The following is a 22,973-nucleotide window of genomic DNA, read 5'->3' as shown; positions in this document are numbered from 1 at the left end:
AACCTTAAATCCTCTGAAGGTGCAATTCGTTTGGTGTTTGTCGTGCCCGAACGACTTCCGGTGGTCTGGTATAGCCACCTGCCTGTGTTTGCGGTGAGTTCCTAGGAGATCAACTGAGAAGGTGGAAACTAGAGTTTGAATGGCCGATGCCTAGAACGCAAAGGTTTGGAATTTCCAAGACTAAAGTCTGGTTTAAATACCCAGGGGTGTATCCTCGGCTTGAAATCTGTATAGCAGCCCCATAGGTTGAGGTAGCGTGTATGCGCCTCAATTCTGGATACTAAACCAACCTAGTCTGTCACCTTGTTGGAGAATAGGGAAAGCTGTGACCATAGCCGGGGAGAAAAGTAGTACCTATGGTTCGGAAACGCAAGATGCAGAAAAGGAAGATCTCCAGTAGCATGAGGAGAGTCATCACCAATTGCCCTTGTAAGGTACTTTCACTTCCCAGCTACATCGCATTTCATCATCCATTACGCTTGTCGTATTGTATATAGTATCTATCGCATGCATCTATTGCATTATATCTATTTTATCGCTTGCAGCCTTTCCATGTTAAGCTTAGTCTGGCATGTGCCCATACTCTCCTTTGTTGAAGCAGGGTTTTGTGATAATGTGTACGCACCTATTTCACTAAGAGAATTGTGGTCTGAGGGTTTCAACACCTTTTCTATGATAGACGTGGTCTGTTTTGTGTCTATACCTTTTCTAGGTAAAATGTCATTTGGTCGCGCGCCTTATTCACTTCATCCATTGCATCCATTACATCGTACTTTGTTTTGTTGCATTCAGCATTTAGGATCATGATCTTTCCTCAGCAGATCATTCCTCACTCATATCATCCCACCCAATCACTTGTATTCTTTCTATGAAACACACAGTTCTGCCTGTGCACATGTCTATCTTACTAAGAGAATTGTGATTTGAGGGTTCCGGCACATTGTCTATGTTAAACGTAGTTTGATTTTGCATTTCCATCCCTTTATGATATTTGTGTGGTTTTGCACTGTTTATGGCTTGATTATTTCGTTACACTACATATCGTTTGTATTGTTTCATTATATTATGTATCATTTTGCATCCTGCCCCTGAACTACACTGGTTTGATTCTTTTCAAAGGGATACGTAGGCAACCTTCGGGTTCAACCAACTGCAGTTGTATTTTGTTTGTTTGTCCAAGTCTTCGGCTTGTCAAAAATTGGCCGCCTCTGGGCTTTGACATTCACTCACATCATTTCATGACTCTGAGCTCTGTCAAAGAGAGGCAACTGTAGGCACCCCATTTTTGACCGCCCTTAAGACTTGGCAACCACTGATTGTTTACTTGGTGGTGAAAGTTGTGCAGTGCAAAGATTCGATTTCTTCGGCAAGAGGAGCTTCAAATCCCAACTTCACACCCCTTTTTGGGCCAAAATGATTTTGGTCAAAAGATTTTAGACCTTAAAACCCTCTCTTTCAAAACATTTTTGAAAAAGAGTTCCTACGATGTTTCGAGTCTCGTATTTCGTTAAATGTTGCATTTTTCGGTAAACCGAGCAAGGACAAAGTGGAAATGAATGAAAGAGAAGTGAACTCTTTCAAAAATCTTACAAAACATCTTTTTTAGAGGTTTGGGGTAGAAGAAAAGGGGAGAGGACAGAAGAAAACTAGTTTGGGAGAAGTTTGGCATGAATCTGCGTAGGGTCGAAACTGAGTAGTCTTTACTAAAAGAGGCATATCTTTTTGCATACTTGGAATTTTGATGTGAGGCTGCCACCATTGGAAATAAGACTTCAAGCGATTCAATTTAGGCTCAAGAATGACCTATAAAGGACTGCAGATGAGGATTTATGTCCGGTTGAAGTCGGGCCAAAAAAGCAGATTTTTCTGGCCAACCAGAGGTAGAAGTTTTTGGCCATGTGCCGGCCATGAATGGCCTATTCCAGCCCCCTTCCATCCAAGGGTGATTCTTTCCGGCCAAAAATTTTGGTAGTCTCTCTCTCTCTACATTTCTCTCTCTCTTGAGCCTTTGTGCATAAGTGCATACAAGTGTAGATACACTTCTCCTTTGCCTATACATCCTTGACCAAAGTTGGTTATCCTTGAGCTGGGGTTGTAGAAGGTCTTCTTGGAGCTCTTGGAGGTGATTTTGCTTGGTTTAGTTGCCTAAAATTGTGTTATGCTCCAAAAGGTATAACTCTATCCTTTTAAGCTTGTTTTTCATACTTGCTTTGCCATCTTTTTCCACCATTTCAAGGCTGGTTTTGGCATGTAAAAAGTTTTGTTTTTCAGTCCTAAAAATGGTGGTTTGAGCTTTTGTGAGTTAGGGGGTTGTCCCCCCTTTTGGCTCTTTGGCTTGTTAAGCTTTTTGTGCCATCTTCTGTCACCTTCAAATCAAACTTTTTGGGCCTTTTTACCACTGAAACTCAGAGGTTTTTCAGTAACAAAAACCATGTTTTGAGGTCCAAAATAGGAGGGGTTGGCTTTCCCTCCTTGTGTCTTGTTTGCGTGAGTAGATAGCCTAACATGTGAGCATGTTTTTCTACCATTTTATGACTTGATCTCAGCATGTTTTTGCTAATTTTTTGACCTTCTTTAGCTCTATTTTGAGCTGGTTTGGCCACTTGAGGCTTGCTTTGTATGCTTGTAGTGCAATGGTGTTTAATAGTCTAGTTTGTGCTATGCATTAGCCTCTCATTCTAGCTCTTTTTTAGCTTACTTCAAGCATGTTTTAGGACACCTTTTAAACTATTTTAGGACTGTTTTAAAGTGTTTGTCCCTTATGAGCCATGTTTTGTATAGCTATAGTGCAAATGCCCTTTACTAGCTTTGTGTTTTAAGGCCTCTAACATGTTGTGCATGTATTGATTGCATGATATAGCATCATTTTATATATGATTTTAGTGTGTATATCCTTGTCACACTCTCACATACTTCACCCTTTCATTGCTTTTGAGAGTTGTGTTTGAGCCTAGCTTGCGAGCCAACAAATGAGCATGTTTTTCTTACTTTTTATGCTTCAATTCTAGCATGATTTAGCCACTGTTTTGGCATGTTTAAGCTCTGTCCAAAGCTGGTTTGGTCATTTAAGCTTGATATTGCATGCCTCTAGTGTAGTGCTCTTCACTAGTTTATTGTTTTTGGCCTTTGAACATGTTGTACATGAGTTGTTTGCATGTTGTTGTATTATTTTCCATGCCATTTCATCATTGAAAAGTCTGCAACCTCCCTCATTTCTTCATTTTTCCATTTTCTTTGAGGTTTGTTTAATCTTAAGGTTGTGTTTAAGCTTGAGATTGAGACTTGTGCTCAATGGTTTTAGCTCTCTTTTGAGGGTCTCTACTAACCAAAGGCATGATCTCTCTCATGTCTTAAGCCATCTTTTCGTTGACCCCTCTCTTATTAGAGGACACTCATTTTGGACTTAACCGATTAAAGAATGGCTTTGTAATGCTAAAATGTGTAAACCAGAATTGGACAAGTAAAACATGACCAAGATAAGCATGTTGTGGTTGTATTGCATGTGTTCAATCAGACGTTATATTGAACACAAGGTGGATTGGTCCATTTCATATTTAAGTAATGAAATGAGCCAATCTCCTTTGTCTCCATCACCCTTGATCATGCATGATAGGGTGGTGGTCCAGAGTCTTGTTTTGTGCATTCATTGAAAGTGTACAACTTGGATCTTTGGCCATCATGCATTAAAAATGCTTGATTGGTGGTTTTGGATCCAAGAATGCCACTCCTTTGATGTTTTGAGATGATAGGGAGGGGCATGGTGCAAACATATCCTTGGAAAACCCTCCATTATTCTCTATCTGTGCTCTGTTGCAGTGTGGCAATTCATCACACCAATGGCCGGCACTGGTACATTGATGGCCGGCAGTGCTTCATCACTGGCCGGTAGTGCCTCTCTTTGGCTGGCAGATGGCTAGCAGCAAGCTCTCATGGCCGGCAGGCCACTAGTGCATTCCTCAGTAGTGAATTGGTAAGGTGGAGCAGAAAGTTCTTGGAGTAACCCTGCAAGCAGAGCCTCTCAAGAGCAAACCGGAAGGCTTTTCGGGGCGAGAACCGAGGGCATGCATCTTCTACATCCCGGAACAGAGTAGTAGTAGCATAATTTAATATGTTAACCGCTTTGTTAATTTGAATTGGTTATGTAATAATTAAGTAGCTTTAGCTTAGCTATTTCTTTATGTTGTGTTGTAATAATTACTAAGTAGTTTACTAGTTATTCAATTGGTTGTGTAATAATTAGTCTAATTAGCTTAATTAGATTAGTTAGATTAGCTTAGTTTAGTGTAGCTTGGCTTATTTATTCGAACCCTCCATCGAGAAGGCATAATGTTGTAATAAGCATGCGTGTGTGTGCATGTCTTCTAACCCCACTTCTTTCTCCTTTTTATCTATCCGCTTTTGATGGTTAGATTAGGGATCACGTTTCAATTAGCATACCTTATGCTTTGCATGTTTGCATCTACTTATTTGTCTTGCATGCATCGGGCTCGGCGCATCATTCAAATTGCATCGTATTTCAATACTTATTTGAATACATGTACTAAACCGTAGCATTCATATGCCATCTTAGATAGCCGAGCCTATTGAGTTGCATTATTGCATAAGTTGCATTAGGCATCTTGTATAGTTAGGATCATGCATATTTCTAACTAGCTTTTGTTTTGGCTTGGAGTACATTGTAAGTGTTACACTTTAGCAAACTTACATGAGTGTGAGTGTTGCCATGATAGCATGCTTGCCATGAGGCTATTTGCCTAAGTGATTAACTGCATGTAGGCCTGTGGGTGAGGGATTTGTTGTTTGAATTGGGACAATTCGACGAATGAATGTTTTAAGCCCACTTTGCGAAGTGGCAAATCATCATGTTTTAAGCCCACTTGAGGGTGGAAAATCTGCGCTTTAGCCCACTTGCGAGTGGCACTTTCAAACCATTTTTGAAAACAAACGCGAGTCGATTTGTTCCAAATCTCGCGACTTAGTCTATATTTACTTGTATGTGTGCGTCACATAGAAACGTTAGTTAATAATCGGACAAGAACACATGAGGTTTATTAAACAACATATCATTCTTAGTAGAGGCCGATCCTTTGATCGGGCGAGTGGGGGTGCTCATTTCATGACCTTCCCCTCTCGTACCCAAGTTCCCGAGCTGAGGCAACTTTGGTGATGACGGACACGTGGCCTTTGGCACGAGTTAGGGTTTCCCAAATTTCCCAAAAATAAAATATTTAGGTGGCGACTCTGTAATCTGGCAAAGCAGTCCAGCTTTGGCATTATTTGATTCAAAATCTGATTTTCCAGAATGATTTGCCGAGTTAGACTCTTTGGTGTTTATCAATCTCACATTGCACTTCGTGAGATTAGATTCAGAACCGTAACAGGAGTCCGAACTGCAGGAGACCAATTCGCGCCTCTCCGAAAGAGGGGGCGCACGAAGGAAGTCGGGTCCACAGGTTGGCGTTACCCCTAGCTTAACTTGACAAAGATGAGCTACAGCATGTCCCAACTGCTAGGTATACAATTAATTGGCCTTATGCACTACGTGTTCTATTTTCCTTTTCAATTTAGACGCCGATTTGGACATGATTAGACTTGTCCCGAAGAAAGGGTGAAATACCTGGCTTCATTTCCCATTCATGGTTCACACTTGACTCGGTACCTCATTGCTTGGAGGACGAGAGAGCTTCTGGTCCCCGCCTCTAGCTTCAGTTATGGCCTTTCTGGCGAGTGCTTGGCTTGGCTCGAGGACGAAGAACAAGTTGGGCCATCTTTAGCTACAAAAGCTTCCACGAGTGCAGACAGAAGACATAGAACTACCTGACTTAGCTGTGCCCCTAGTTTTACTGGTTTGATCTTTCTTTTTAAGTTTTTTATGAAGTAAAAATGACTTTGATTTAATCATAGAGTTGGAGAATGTACTTGCATTGAAATCAATAAAATTAAAGTTGTGAGCACTTAAACTTTTCCTTTTTGGTCCCAAAATGGTCTAAGATGTCAAACGTAAAGTTTGAGAAAAATCAATTCATGAAAATTTTTCAAAACAATTTTCAGGAATGATCACTACCTGACAAGCGCGAAATCAGCCCTCAAGATGTACAGCCCCAAACCCACAGATCGCAACTACCTATAACTACATTCACTATACCGGCCCTTTTGGCAAAATGAAGATCAAACAACTGAGCTAACTGATAATAGAAAAAGATAGATTGATCAAAATAAACGAATAGGACAGCTGAGTTAGAGATGGTTACAGTCAAACTTTAGGATAAAGTTGCCTACGTATCCCAAAGATGGGAATCAAGCCTTACGTAGTTCGATTCTGATTCACTTGAGTATTAACTCTCTCCTTTTGCGCTCTGACTTTTGCCAAAGTCGTCCTTTCTGGTTTTCAACCTTGCGAACTCATTTTTTTTTTAATTCTAATTTTTTTTCTTGTTCTGACTTTTGTCTAGGTAGCCCTTTCGAGTTTTCAGCCTAGCGAGCCTCTCAAGGATAATTTTTCTTCAACTTGTCCATATTGATTGGCTGTGAAAACTCTAGGCCATCTAAATCCATGAGAATAATTGTCCCTCCTGACCAGATTGACTTGATGATAGAAGGACCAGTCCAATTGGGTCTGAACTTGCCCCTAGGGTCATGGATGGGAGTTCGGTTGTCTTTCAATACCATATCCACTTCGTTGAGATTCCCAGACTTAACTTTCTTATTAAAAGCCCTAGCGATTCGGCGTCGGTAGCCCTGGATGTAATACAATGCCTTAAACCTCCTCTCATCAAATAACATCAACTCCTCAAATCTACTCTGTTACCAGTCTGCCTCTGTTATCTAACACTCGACTATAATCTACAGCGATGGTACTTCAATTTCAATTGGCAAAACGGCTTCCATCCCGTATACCAGAAATAGGGAGTAGCCCCTGTAGTTGTCCGAATCGACGCTCTGTAGCCCCAGAGAGCAAACGGCAGTTTATCCGACCAATCTTTATAGGTCTCAACCATCTTCCATTGGATGTTCTTAACATTCTTGTTGGCAGCCTCGACAGCTCCATTGGTCTGTGGTCTATATATCGATGACTTGTGGAAAGCCACGTTTTATCTCTCAAGCAGATCTACTACCTCTTTCTTGAAGTATGAGCCGTTATCTGATATAATCTCGTTCGGAACACCATACCGATAGATGATGTTATTTCTGATGAATTTGGCTACATGCGACGCTTTCGGCACCGCATAGAACTGAGCTTTCACTAACTTCATGAATTAATCAATCGCCACCAGGATGAACTCATGTCCAATTGATCCCTTCGGCGAGACTGTACTGATGACATCGATTCCCTAGACTAAGAAAGGCCATGGTGAAGTCATATTGTAAAGCTTAGACGGCGGTATGTTCATGCGATTGACATGAATTTGGCATTTATGGCATCGCCGTACAAAACTAATGCAATCCTCCTCCATGGTTGGCTAGTAATAACCTTGTCTAAGGATCTTCCGGGCTGGCATCACACCATTCATGTGTGCCCCACACTCTCCTCCGTGAACAGCCTCCATGAGATGCTTTGATTCCTCTCCCTCCATACATAACTTGTACATTCCTAGATGACCTCTTTTATACAGCTTATTTCTGCAGATGATAAATTGGATGGCCATACGCCGTATTCCCCGTTTGTCCTTCGCATTTGCTCCTACTAGATATGTCTCCTTTTCTAAAAAGTTCCAAATATCGTAATACTGGGGGTTTTTGTTTTGTACTTCATCTATTACGGCAATGGTCTCATAGGTCGGCACGTATTTCTGTTCAATGATGATTGGACGCATTTTCACTCCCAGTGGGATGTCCACCATAGAAGATAGAGTTGCCAAAGCATCAATGAACCTATTGTTCTTCCTTAGCAAATGTGTAAACATCAGCTTTTCAATCCTCAAAATCAAAATATCTAGGGTTTGATGGTAAACCTTCATTTTTTCTTCTTTAACCCACAAATCTCCGTTAGCTTGAGAGGCAACCAAATTCGAATCCCTGACAACATCTAACCTTATTGCCCCTAGTTCTAGGGCAGCTTCCAAACCAACAATACACACCTCATATTCTACTTCGTTCTAGGCTACGGGTATATGGGAATCATCGGGTGTTATCAGCAACACACCTATCATATAACCGTACTGATTGGACACTACGTCAAAATACATTGTCCAAGTTTCCTTTTCCATTTGCAGAATATTTTCATCTGGGAACAAGTATTCCACTGCCTCATCTCCTTCTACTAGGTGGTCCGCCAGGAATTCCGCTACAACTCTCCCTTTAACAGATTTGCGCGTGACATATTCGAGATCAAATTCAGAGAGAATAAGCAACCAACGAGCTAGCCTACCCATAAGCGCTGGTTTCTCAAAGAGATATTTGATGGGATCTAAGCTCGAAACCAGATCAACTTCCTGGTAGCCCATACCAAGGCTAGGCAAGCTTTCTTAAGGGAAGTGTAGCGGGTCTCATAGTCTAGCATCTTCTTGCTCAAGTAGTAAATGGCCTTCTCTGCCTTGGATTCTAACTCCCGAGCTAGCATACACCCCATGGTCGAATTTGTCACTAACAAGTACAAAATTAGTGGTTTCCCTGGTTCTAGCGGCGATAACATAGGTGGATTCTGCAGATATCGCTTGACCTGTTCAAAAGCAAACTGATAGCGATCGTCCCTTTGAAACTTCTTCCCTTTCTTCTGGAGACTAAATAGTGGTTCACAAGTCAAGGTTAATTTTGAGATAAACCGTTGAAAGCCACGCACCTACTTCTCAGTACTTGGTGGTGGCATTTCTAGGATGGCCTTGATTTTGGACAGATCCACTTCAATTCCCCTCTATGTGATCAGAAACCCCAGTATTTTCCTGGTCGTTACCCCAAAGGTGCACTTCTATGGGTTTAACCTCAGTCTGTACTCCCTGATCCATTGAAAGATTTTTTCTAGTGCAGTGTAGTGGCCTTCTCGCTCCTTGGACTTAACAATCATGTCATCCACATACACCTCATCTTCTTTATGGATCATGTCATGCAGAATTGTGGTTGTAGCCCTCTGATAGGTAGCCCCAGCATTTTTCAGCCCAAATGGCATGACTCAGTAGCAGTACGTATCCCATGGTGTGGTGAAAGCAGTCTTTTCTCTGTCTTTTGGTGCCATCAGAATCTGATTGTACCCGAAAAACCCATCCATAAATGAAAACAATGCATGGCCCGCGGTGAAGTGAACTAACTCATCAATATGTGGCAAAGAGAAGTCATCCTTTCGACTAGCCTTATTTAGATCCCTGAAGTCGACACAAACTCTGATTCTATCATCCTTCTTCGGAACCAGAACAATATTGGCCAACCACGTCGGGTAATCAAATATAATCAAGAACCCTGCCTCAATCTGTTTGGTGACCTCCTCATTGATCTTCAAAGCCGAATCTAGGCGAACTCTGCGCAGCTTCTGCTTAACTGGTCGGGCCTCTAGGTCAAGAGGGATTCGGTGTTGTACAATCTCAAGGTTGATTCTAGGCATATCTTCGTAGGACCATGCGAAAATATTTTTAAAATCTTTTAACAAAGCAATTAAACGCTCGCATTTCTCTGAAGATGACGTGGACCCAATCTAGACCAAGCGATGATCATCTTCAGTACCCACGTTAATTGATACGATTTCATCTATACCGGGCTTAACATGCCTCTCCTCCTCATGATCAACCAAATTTTTCAAAACTCGACGAGTTTCTTCCTCTTCATTTAAGTCAAAATTTTGAAAATCAAGATCAATGCAACAAACTAAAGGCACAGAGAAGTAAGTGAAATCTACAACAATCTCATTCAAAAAGTCCAGATCTTCGGTTACAGTGGACTCAAAAGAAAAGCTGAAAGACGACCTGGACAGGACTTTGGCATCTGAGTTACCACTCCTGGAAGTACCAGACTCAGAGGAACTAGAATCTGACTCCGACTCCACAGACTTAGTGAAATCAAATTCAGACTCTCTAACCGATTCAGAACTGCTAACGGCATCCTTCTCAAATTTCTAGACCAGGCATGGGGCCTCAAATGCATCCACAATGAGACCAGTAAAATTTGTTGCCGGTGTATCCCTAATCATTGAGATAGTAAAACTATCCCCCAAGTTGATAGGCTCAGTCCCAGCATGAGAACTTGCTAGTAGATCAGCCAATGCTTTCCCCAACAACTCCTCTTCGTCAATATCCAGGCTTGCAGCCATGCTTTGATCTGTATGGGTGCTCAAGTCTATTTGCTCGTCCTCCTTTTCTAGTAACTAGTGCTCAAAGAAGATCTCGAACCCCGGGTACCTGGTCTTCATTTCCTAGTCAAACCAAGGCTCTGGAAATCCACAAAATGGGAGATCTTCCCCTTGGCGAACAAAGCATCCACTTTACTTTAATTTTTCCTCTTAACTCAGTCCCCTTCTGTTTCCAGTCTTTAGTGGTAGGTTTGTACCCCAGCCCAAAAGCATGGGGGTTATGACTCATCTCTTTGGCAATTATGCCCCCCTACCGGCCACTCCTGCCCAGTCCTAATCCAAGAATATGCCCTTGTTTGTTCATCATGTAGATAGACTGGGCGCTTATGTAGTTTCCATCATCTTGCCATGATTGATTAGACCAACCGGGCCTCTGCCAAGGAGAAACCGGAGAGGAATACATCCTCTTCCCTATGTATGATTTCCAACAAGGGCGTGGTAGTTCCCTAGGAAGGGTGAATTGCAGAATTTCCATATACAGTAGTGATCCCACCGTTGAAGGGCTATTTTACCAGCTGGTGGACTGTTGATGATACAGTATTCATCTGGTGTAGCCAAGGCCTACCCAGGAGTAGATTGAAAGTTGATGGTACATCCATGACATGGAATTCTACCTTACGCTCAGACAGGCTGATGAGTATGTGACCCTTGAACGTTCCCATAACATCCCGGTTAGTGTTGTCACAAGCTCGGACAACTTAGGTTGTGGGCTTCAAGTCAGCCGGCCTCAAACCTATGGCATAGGCAGTTCGTGCCGGACAGACATTGATCACTGATCCAATATCCACTAACACCACCGAAATCCACTTTTTTCGACTCTCCAGGGTTACATACAAGGGTCGGTAATGGTTAGCACCCTCTGATGGCAACTCTTTATCTGTAAAGGATATCATTGGCGTAACGTTCCCTAAAGTGACCAACGACACTAGCTGGTCAATGGTAGTGTCGATGGGAAACTTTGTTATATTCATGGCTTCTAACAGCGCCTGCCTATGATCTCGGGAAGCCATTAGTAACCCCCAGATTGATATGTCTGCATAAATCTTCTTGAGCTGTTTCAAGACCAGGTCTTCTTCAACATCTTTCTCCTTTGATTTCTCATCCTCTTTACTGGAGGATTCTAGCTGATCTAGAGTTAGAGGTTTGAAATATCGACCACTGCGGATCATGTGATTGATCTCGTAAGTATACCACGTATCATCAAGAGTATCAACTTTCCACCCCTCGTCAGTGTATGCATGACTTAGGTCGCTGTCTTCCCACCACTCTCATGTAGTTATAGCCAGGCTATTATCAGGTTCTATTTGAAGCATGTTCAGATCGCGCCCCCCGTCATCATACCACTCCTCCTCCACAACAATCTTGGTTTCTGAATTCCATTACATCATGAGCTTTCTTTGCATTCTCTTCCTGTCATTGGGCTCTCACTCAGTCTTTCCCATGCTCTGGATATCATTCGTTGTTGGTTCGGCCTCTACTTTTCCTTTCCCTTTTTCCTACTGTAGGGCTATTTTCCTTTAGATTTCTTTTATTCTTTCCTGTTGGAACTACTTCAACGCCTGTTCTTTCTCAGTCAGAGGTGCAACCTCAGCCTTCTTGCTAGCACCAACTCCCTCTTCTTTCCCTGTCTCTCTTGTCTGTTCCCCTACATCTGACTCCTCTTCACTTAACCACCCATTGTTGGTTTCAGGTTAGCTTGGATCCCACCACCCAATCTATACACTGCCTGTATCCTTTTTTAAGAAGAAGTAGAGGTTATCCAGATCCTCTTCCAATTCTGCCAGGTCCTCTTCTAACTCAGCCAAGTCATCAAGGCCTTGTTCAAGCCAATCGTTCTAATGTTGCCCTAGCTCATCCTCCATAAGCACGTTGATACTGAGAAAGTCTGACAGTATAACCACTGGCTTTGGTTGATTGACGGCCACAATATATAAGCTGGGGTCATACTCCTCTAAGAGTGAGGCCCCTTTCTCTATGACTCAAGTGTCAGTCAGCCCAGTCGCTAATGCATTTTTCTTCTTCGTCTCTGCCATCACATGCCCTGGTTGGTTTAGAGGTGTTATGTCTGTCATGAATGTATCTGTGTTACCCGGAATAACCACCATAGGTTTTGGTAGGCGAGATGAGGTGATATATGCGCTGAGGTTAAAAGAGGGTGGTAGTGTATGGATTTGGTTAATGTTCCTGGGTGGGGGTGACTTGGTTATGAGCGGGAAGTGGATTGGTGGTTACATTTGGTTTGGTAGGTGGAGTGATGATTTTATTGTCAATGAGATCCTGGATCTCATGATGTAGGTGGTAGCACAGGTCTATGGGGTGACTGTACTGTTGGTGAAAGAGACAATACTAGGTAGGGCCATGTCTAGGTGGCAGTGCGTCAAGGAGAGGCCGCGGATTGAGGGGCTTGAGATGTCCCCTTTCCATTAACATTTTGAGGGCACGGGCTGGGCTCATATGGAGGGGTAAATATTATTCAGTTTCGGGGTGGACCGATGTTTTGTGAGGGTTGTGAAGTTGTTGCAGCAAAGGGATTAGCCATTTTGGCCGTTGTGACAACAGTACTAACGTCTGCAGGCCGTGGAATAGTGCTATTACTAGCATTGGTATTCTTGGAGAATGGTCTTCTTGCAGGTTCACTAGTTCTTTGGATGATGCCATTCTTGAATGCACTCTCGATCTGGACCCCCAACTCGAGTAGGGAAGCAAATGTGGATAACGGTGCAACTATCATTCTCTGCAGCATATCTGGCTCAAGGTTCTGGACCACCAGTTGGACTTGCTCTCTTTTAGAGGGTCTATTCGTCATCCTAGCTACCTTTGCTCTCCATTTGACGACAAAGTCAATAAGAGGCTCTTTTGGGTTCTGGGTAATTGCTTCTAATTCACTGATAGTTACCTCTATCTAAGTGTTATATAAATATTAGTTAACGAACCCCTCAGACAACTCCTCCCACTTCTACTTCGTAGAATCCTCCAGTTTAGCATACCAGATGGCTGTTACGTCAAACAAAGTTCTTTCAAACAATGACAATTTCTGAGCCCGAGAGAGGCCCATCGGTCTTAGCACATCAGAAAATTGGCAGAAGTGTACAATTCGATCCCTACTCCCATCGAATTTGTCAATATGGGGCATCTTGAACTTCTCCAGTAACCTGACCAAAGCCTCAATATACTTATCTTCAATATTCATAATGAAATTGAAGCCTTGGGACTTTTTCAGCGCTTTCTCCAGCTTGGCAATCTTGATCAGAGCTGGGTCGATATCATTGATGTCAAAAGAAGGGAGTTTCCCATGAGACTGTGCTAGAGGCCTGAAAGCTGGAACTTGTGGGAACATCTCTTGATGATCCGGGGCCGGAGGGTTTTCAATTAGTGAAGGTGGATCAGGATTTGGCTAAGCAGCCGGGATTAGGTGGACGGTTGATGCTGATGCCCCAGATGGGCATCGCAGATCAGCGATAATCTCATTATGTGCATCCATCCTTTGATTTATAGTATCAATGGTACTTTGGAATGCTGCCATCATGGAAACAAATTCTTCTATGTTCTGAGCTGTATTATGTGCCCTTGCTAGTCAGGGTGAGCTAGATGCTAGTGAACTGATTGTGTGGGAACAAACATGTGTTTGCTGAATGCTCTGTCTTGGTGCTACTGATTGTCTATTCCTTCTTCTTCGAGTAACCAGTGGAAGTGAGACTAACACTGGCTGATCATCAACAAGATCTTGAATTTTTCAAAGTCGGCCAGAACGAGTCACACAACTTGGGGAATATTGGGTGTTTCTGAAGCTATGATGGTAAACTACATAGCAAAAGAAAGAAAAGAAAAATAATAAAAAACAGATAGCACTTCGGCCCAATCCTCAATAGTCAAAAGCACACAGCTAAAGGATTGAAAACTCTACTAATCTCTATTCCCGACTTGATACCAACATTTGTACCATTGATATGAACATCCCTGTTCATTTTCACTGTAAAAGCACATATCAGGTAAAAAAGAGCCAAAACACCCCTATGATGGGGTAGGGTTACCCTGCCCTAGATTTTTGACATGATCTAGGCTGCATTATTCAAGCAAGTAGTTTCATGACATCATATATACGGGTGGCATCCTATCCTAATTTGGAATAGTCACTACGGTTTTACTATATGCAACTAGGCCAATTGGTCCGAAGGGGTACCTCGACAAAATTACCTAATATACCTCTCACACCTAACACCGAAAAATGAAATGAGGATCAAGCGATACAGCGATAATCTAGATCCAAGGGCTGTGTTTCCAACATGGCAGAGCCCATGATCGGCCAGCCTTTTGGCAAGCTTTTTAGGCAAGCTTTCGGCAAGCCGTCCAGGAATAGCAGATGGAAAACACAGTGACTTGAAGTAACAAATGCAAATGCAATGCAAAGAACATATAAGTGTAAATAAAATTTCACATCATGAATTTCGAGTCAAATTCTCTAAATCCCTAACAGAGTTGCCAGAAACTATAGCTTACTTTTGTGCTCCTATTGGATATGACTAGTCCTACAATTTGGACTCCCATGGTTCTGAATCTGATTTCACAAGTTCAATGTGAAGCGGGAAAAAAGAAAGAAAAAAAAAAAGAAGACAAATGAGTCCAAATTCAGTAATTCGTTTTGAAAATCAATGTTCGAACCAAATGCCAAAAATAGACTACTTTGCCAGATTTCAGAGTCGCCACCTAAATATTTTTGAAAAATTTAGGGAACGCGTGACTCGTGCCAAAAGGCCATTAGTCCATCATCACCAAAGTATCTCGGCTCGGAACTTATGTATGAGAGGGGAAGGTTGTGAATTGAACACCTCACTCACCTGATCAAAGATCGGCCTCTATAAATCATGATGTGATTCTTATTTACATTATATGCTCTTGTTCCGATTATTATGCTAATATTACTATGTGTTACACACAAGTATAGACCAATTTGAAAAGGTTGGAGCATTTTGATTTTATGCTTGTTTGAAAAATTGTTTTAAATACGCGTCACTTGAAAAGGTAAGTTTGTATATACATTAATCAATGCATCCCAATTTGAGCAAATTAACCTTCATCCACCGGCATTCAAGAGATATATCACTTAAGCACTTAGCCTTATGGAAAACATGGTTGATACGGCAATACAAACATGCGATACGGCATGCTAAAACACAAAATACTCACCTAGTACTCCGAGGTAAGCTAAACAAAACAAAAAGATTAGAAAACATGCATGCTCCTAACTAATTCAAAATGACTAATGTGACACATGTAGCCATGCAATTACATAGATTCAACTACTAGCATGGTATATGATTCAATTCAAGGCATGCAATAAAAGCACGTATTTGAGTAATGAACTTGAAATTGACATTTGATTAGTATGATGAGTCGAACCTTATGCATGCAAGACGAATGGATGCAAATCATGGAAAATGCTAACTAAATATGATGCTCTATGTTATCATTATAAGCGGGTAAATAAAAGGGAGAGAGAAGTGAGGGTTGGAAGACATACACCATTATTACATATTTCCCCTCATGAAAGAGGGTCCGAATGAGTGTCCAAATGTCCGGATTAAGCTAACTATTACAAATTTAAATGGAGGCTAATTAGCTTAATGAACAAACTACTTATTACATGTTTGAATGAATTCTAAATTAACTATCTATCTAATTTTATTACAACAAAGATATTATAACAATGCTAATTACAACAATAAAATTGCATAATCCTTATTTACAACAACAATAATTACAATTATAACATTAATACAAGCAACAATAAGGCACAATGATCATATGCACAGTGTCCAGAAAGTGCTCTATCTGCTCAGACTTGCTTTGTTTCACCCTCAAATTCATTATTTACCAAACATTGGGGGCTAGCCGGCCCCAAATGAGACCCGGTCGGGTCCAAAAATAGCCCGCCGTGCCCTAATTTCATGCCAAAAATATTTTTGTGCTCTAAGGTGAGAACAGTGCAGACAAAGCCTTTTTATGCCCTATTTGTCCCTTCTGCTCTTCTCTGTAGTGGGGAACTCAAAAGAAGAATGAATTTGAGTCCGAAACCATCAACGATAGCAAGTTGATTACTTGATGATTTCGGGCATGTTTGGACAAAAAAATTAATAAATGTAATGAATACAACCACCCGTTCTTTCTACCATGAAAACTCAAAAGGGAGATAGACACGTCTCAAGACTTATCAACACATCATGCATTGGTATGTGACGATTCTTGGCACGATGGGCTCGGCATAACGTCCGGCCAAATCCAACTATTCTAATCCCTTTTCTTTATGTCGGTTCATTGATTTTAAGCCAATTTAATTAGTCTTTCCATTCTTTAGTCAATTTGTCCAAAGTGATAGTTAAGTCCACTAAATGAGAAGAAATGTCAAATGAGAAGCGATTCTTGGCATAAAAGAGAGACTACACCTTGATGATGAACCTCCGTAGAGGTTTAAGCCATTGAGCATAGGTCTCTTTCTCATGCCTTGAATAACCATCAATCTTTTGAAAAAACTCTCAAGCAAAATAAAAGAAGAAAGGAAGGAGGGCGCAAAAATTATTATGCGAGATTGATTATTAAAATGATACTCTTTGCATAAAACAACTAGTAAAGAAAAGCTATCAACTCAAATGGCATGGTGTCTAAGGCCTAAACAACCGAAACCATGAGGACTTACAACATAACAAGTAAAATATTCAAAGCATAAACTAATTAGATACATTAGGATAGCCCTAAACAGCCTCAAAACATACAAAAACAGTGGCCAAAAATTATGTTAAAGAGCACAAAAAGATAAATAATAGCAAGAAGACACTAAACTAGTAAACAAGAACAAGGAGAGGTGGCTAACCCCTCCACTTTTGAGACTTCAAACCATGTTTTTTAGCCCTTTTAAACTTTGAAAAAAAGTTTAAAAGTCAAGAAAAGAGTGTAAAAACAAGGGTGTGAGCTATAAAGTAAGGTACAAGAAAGGGTGTTAATCCTTTCTACCTTTGGTGGCTATTCAAACCCAAGTTTCAACACTTGAAAAGGATTCAAAACAACACAAGAACACAAGAAATACAAAGAGATAGATTGAAATGAAAGCAAAAACAAAGGTGACGAGTTTATACCTCTTGAAGAGAACAAATTTTGTTTGCAAATCAAACTCAATTCTAGCACACTCTCAAGGTTGAATCATGATTCTCAAGGTTCACCCAAGGCTCCAAGGTTTAGGTTTGAGGGTGGGTATGGTGTATAGATATAGCTCAAGGATGGTAAGCTTGCTCAAAGATGGCTTGGCAAGGAAGAAGGAGCTCTCAAGTGAGTGTATAGGCTCCTTGGAAATTTTTCAACCCTCAAAACAGAGATATGACCTCGTATTTATAGAATTTGAGCAAAATAGGTCAAAAATATCTTAAAAAATAGATAGCTGGCGTGCTCCCACCCAGAATGGTATTTATCACCAACAAGGCACAACCGGCCCCAAATGGCCACGGCCGACTCCCAATGAGGCACGGCCGGGCCCCAATGTGCTTCCATGTTCTTCTGCTTCAGGTTCAATGTAGGGTGGCACAATGTTCAAAAAGGGACATCTGAGGTAAGAATAGTGTAAATATGAAGGTGTTGGGATTGTTTTAGAGCTCGACCTTGGATTCCTTCATTGATAATCCGAATCATATGCAATGTAACTTTCATCATTGAGTGCACAGGACAAAGCACCTGAGTCTTACGGGTGATCAAAAATGGGGTGTCTACACGGAGAATTTAACACCCGACACCTTAATTAATTGTTAAATTACGTGATTTTTTCCTTAATTATGTGTTTATATGCAAAATTATGTGCCATGTGTTTTATGTGTCTTATGTTCATTGTATTAAAGTAACAGAAACAGATAGATAGAAATAGGAAGTAAACTTGTCTAAATCAGTAAACCATAAGATTAAAATTAAATATTTGAAATAGGTAATTGGAACCTGATTCACAGTAGTACGTTTCAATTTAGTGTTAATTGACATGGCTTGTGATGAGAATTGAGTCAGTAAGAAATTAAACTTAGAATTAGGAAGACCCAAACAAGGCCTAATTTTACTCATCAAATAAGAGCTAGATAGAGATAGATATTTTTGTAGAGACTTGAGAGAATTCTAGAGACAAAAGAGAAAGAGAGAAACCTAGGGTTCGTGGAGAAGAAAGAGGAATTAACTAATATTCATCAAATCATCAACTTAAGGTAAGAAATTTTCCCTCAATCTCATGAATTAAAGTTGTTCTCATCATGAAATTATGAAGCAAGGTGGTGTAAGTTATTGTTTAAAACCCTAAAGAGGAAAATTTTTGGAAACATCTCAAGGTGTTAGCATCCATGTCATTATTCTTGTTTATTCATTTGTTTCTAGCATGAGTTATGAGATTTGAGGATAAATCTTTATGGACTTTTGATTTGGGAACTCACCACATGCCTAGTTTTGTTTTTCTTCTTAACTTCAAGCTTTTGGATCTTGTGAATGGCCAAATGGGTTTTGTTTTAAAGCTATGTTTTTGTTTGAAGTTAGAGTTATAGAATTGAGGATGTTTTTCTGAGTTTTGGGCCATGTTTGCATGAAATTGAAGTTGGTTTTGGAAAAAGGGAAAAGTTCCATTTTTAGCAGAATTTTTGAACTATTTTTCACCCAGACCGCTCAAGCGACCTGGGCCACCACACGAGTGGGCGAGCCTCCTCTAGCCAAAATTGCATTATGCTTTACCACCGCTCATGTGACAAAGACCACCGCATGAGCGACCAGACCACCACACGTGCGGCCAACAAGGCAGGTTCAATTTGTTTTTCCGTCTATGTTTCAGACTTTTGGGCCTCCGTTTACATGGTTTTCACGTGGTTATATTCACGTGGCCCTTACCCAGGGGTAATAATACCGTGGTTATTTTCACGTGGCCCTTACCGGGGGTAACAATACCATGGTTATGTTCACGTGGCCCTTACCCAGGGGTAACAATATCGTGGTCTATGTTCATGTAGTCCTCGCCCCGGGATAACAATACTGTGGCCTATATTCATGTGGCCCTCACCTAGGAGTAATAATACCATGGTCAAGTGTGTACAAGAGATTGAGTTATATGATCTTACCGACTATGATGTTAAAGATCGCTACATGTGCACGTGGATCCTTATGGTTGCTATGATTTTATTTAACGAACATGATATTGCTATGTGAATTGACCTTGATGTTTAAACAGGCATTATTCCTAACCTCTTTACACATTTGTTATTCACTGGGCTTTAGCTTACAGTTTATATTTGTTATGTAGGTGATCAAACTCAAGAAAGGACCTAAGGGCGTCGACCTACCTTCTGTTTTGTTAAGCCAACCATTGTGTCTCACTTCGAGGTTTCGTTTGAACTAACTCCAAGGCTTTTAGTTGATTATGAGTTCACTCTTTTGTAAAGTAATCAAGTGATCTTTTGTTTTATAAAGTTTTCATTAAGGGATTAATTCCAAGTGTTGTATATGATTTTGGCACATAGTATGATATCGTAATGGGTACTTGTACAGTGATGCATGTTAACATTTGTTTATTCATTTTAGTTTCATAGCTCATTGGACGATGTAATGTTATATCATTGGCTTCCGCTAGTCCCTATTACTTTTTACTGTTAAGCAGGCCTTTGGTAGTCTCGGATTACTAGCCGGTTACGTCTCTAATCCCGTGGGGTGGGGGTTAGTTCGTGACAGAGTGGTATCAGAGCACGAGTTATACCACGCACGCGTCCAAATGAGCTATAAGATGTCCTAGAAATAAAATTAAGGCATTATATTGCATGTGTGAGTGTGTGCGGACTTGATGTAAGCATAAATTATATGAATGTGAGAACTGTCTTGCCTATGTTTATTATTTCTTGTTTTATATCGACAAATGGAGAATACACGAAATGTAGATGACTTAGAGTCATCGGATGCTAAAATAGATAGGTTGGAAAGAATGATAGAATTGTTGATTGAATCTTTGAGGCAATTAGAGCAACTGTCACCTCCTCCTCCACCTCCAGTGCAACCTGAACCGATCAACAATGACGACATTATAGCCCTAACACCAAAGTTTAATAAAATGAAGCTGCTAACTTTCCAAGGAGGCCTTGATCCGTTGAAAGTCGAGGCTTGGATCATGGAAATAGAAAAGTTGTTTGGAGTTTTTCCATGTTCAGAGCTACGAAAGGTTTTGCTGGCTTCCTTTACTCTTCAAGAGGAAGCAAGACAGTGGTGGATGCTAGTCTAAGAGGGCAACAGTTCCATGACATGGGCATAATTTAAAGAGGTGTTTTATGAAAAATATTTCTCTTAATGTGTCTGTGACCGTAAAGTATCGGAGTTTGAGTAGTTGGAGCAGGGTACCATGTCCGTGGCTAAATATGAGGCTAAATTCACGGAGCTTGCCCGGTATGCACCACATATGGTGGACACGGATTATAAGAAGGTTCGCAAGTTTGTGAGGCGAACTTGATGTGGAAGTGCTGGACAAGGTGAATGTTCTTCACCTAACAAAGTATGTAGATGTTCTTAATCGCGTTCTCATGGCCGAATCTAACATTGTGACACTTAGACAAGTTAAGGCACCAGTGACTGAGTGGAAGGGAAAAAGACAAGGGTATAATTTTAAGAAGGGCCAGACTAATTTTCAAAATAAGAAGCAGAATACAGGGTCAACAATGAGTTCTAATCAAGGAAATAATTCTACACCGCCATGCCTAGAATGTGGAAGAAGGCACAAGGGGGGGTGTTTTAAACTTTCCAGGGCTTGTTTTTGGTGTGGCAAAACAGGCCACATGGTTAAAGACTATCCTCTCTTATCCCAAAGCACAAATAGACCACTAGCAAGTTCTGTACAATCTATCTCTACAGCGAGATCAAATCCCAAAGCTGCAGCAAGAAAAGAAACTTGGAGGCAAGGCCGGGTTTTTGCTCTTGTACCGGGAGACGTCCAGAACACAGAGACAGTCGTGTGAAGTATACTCCCTATCTGTGCCTAGAATGCTTATGTTTTGATTGACTCGGGGTCTACGCATTCATTTGTCTCAAATGCTTTTTCTTGAAAATTAACTAGACCCTTGGAACCAATGAATTATTTGTTAGTTGTATCATCTCCAACCGGAGGGTCTATGACGTGTGCATATATATATCCTGCATTTGACCTTGTTGTTGGAGATATGCATTTGTATGTTGATTTGTTGCCCTTGAATATTGATCATTTCGATGTAATTTTGGGGATGGATTGGCTATCAAAAAATCATGCTACGATTGACTGTGTAACTAAGCAAGTTATTTTCTGCCCCACCTAATTTGCCTGAGTTTACATTTAACGAAGTTGGTGTTATGCTACCTCCTTATTTGATTTCATCTATGAAGGCCTGTAAACTAATTAGAAAAGGTTGTAGAGGATATTTGTGTTGTGTATTGCATGCTCATACGGTTAACCCAAACCACAAATTGGTAAAGTGAAATTTGCCTTTTTATCTGATCAAAATAACTTGTCATGTAGTTGAGCTTGGGAGAAAAACTTAGGAAATCTGTGTTGGTAAAATACATATTTTAGGCCAACAATTGGAGGATCTCTATCCGGCACCTTATGCAGTACAAAACTATTGCAATTAATAAACATTCATAATGCAATGAATCCCATTAATAGATTAATCGATACAAGTAAACTCAATTTGGTGGATTCTAAATCAATACAAATAAACATTTTTTGACAAATAAAAAATTTTATTTATAAAAATAGACACTACAATCAAGCTGAAAATACATGTTCAGGATTAATTGAGATACACATAACTAGTTCAAATACCCAGTTATAAAAAAATAAAATTCCCCACAATATAGACATTTGTAATAATCTATGAGAAACACAAAGATCAACAAGTCTCCAAAAGAATAAAAGAAAAATTAAACACAGTTCGACACATCAAAAAAAAAAAACCAAAGAAAACACTAAGGGCGTTCATACTAGAACCCAATTTTTCTTTTTTCGCTTTTCTGGAAAGGGCACTTACCAATTCAAGATATATATATATATATATATAGGGAGCCCTTATTCTCACTTTATTTTAGTCTAAATACTAGAACCCAAGCCACGAAGAACCATGCAAAGGTGAACTAAAATAAATTGTCGTATTAACCAAAACAAGTCTTGTATGACAATTATACTACACCAGTTACAATTATGCTTTTTAATAGTTTGCAAAAGATGTAGGCAATCCGTCTAAATTTCAATCCGACTAAGTCCATTTCAAATACGGATATAGATGATTATTTTAGCCTGTAATAATCTAAACCAAACAAGGCCAATCTCCCACTCCATTTCTCAAAATTGTCCACAACATTTAGGATGCCAATTCCTAGTTCTTTAATAATGGTTTGATCATTAGGCAAATGAGACTGCTGTCTAAGGTCCTCACATAGGAGAAGGCCTTATATTTTTGTTTGTTTTAGTAATTTTTGCAAAAAGAAAAAGAAAAAGAAAAAGTTCTTAAAATTAAAATTCATAAAATTGTATCAAAGATTAGCCTCATATCAAAAAAGATTAGGTGATAGTTATAATATCAATTGAAAAAGATACGTTAAAAAACTTTGAGTATGTTGTATTTGGATTGTGGATTTGTGGAGGGTTTATAGAAGGAAAAGAAAATGATTATGTTTTTCTTCTCCAAAA

Source organism: Camellia sinensis, chromosome 9, assembly GCF_055761805.1.
Source record: "Camellia sinensis isolate YWXY chromosome 9, ASM5576180v1, whole genome shotgun sequence".
NCBI lineage: Eukaryota > Viridiplantae > Streptophyta > Magnoliopsida > Ericales > Theaceae > Camellia > Camellia sinensis.
Note: the sequence above shows the minus strand (reverse complement) of the source record.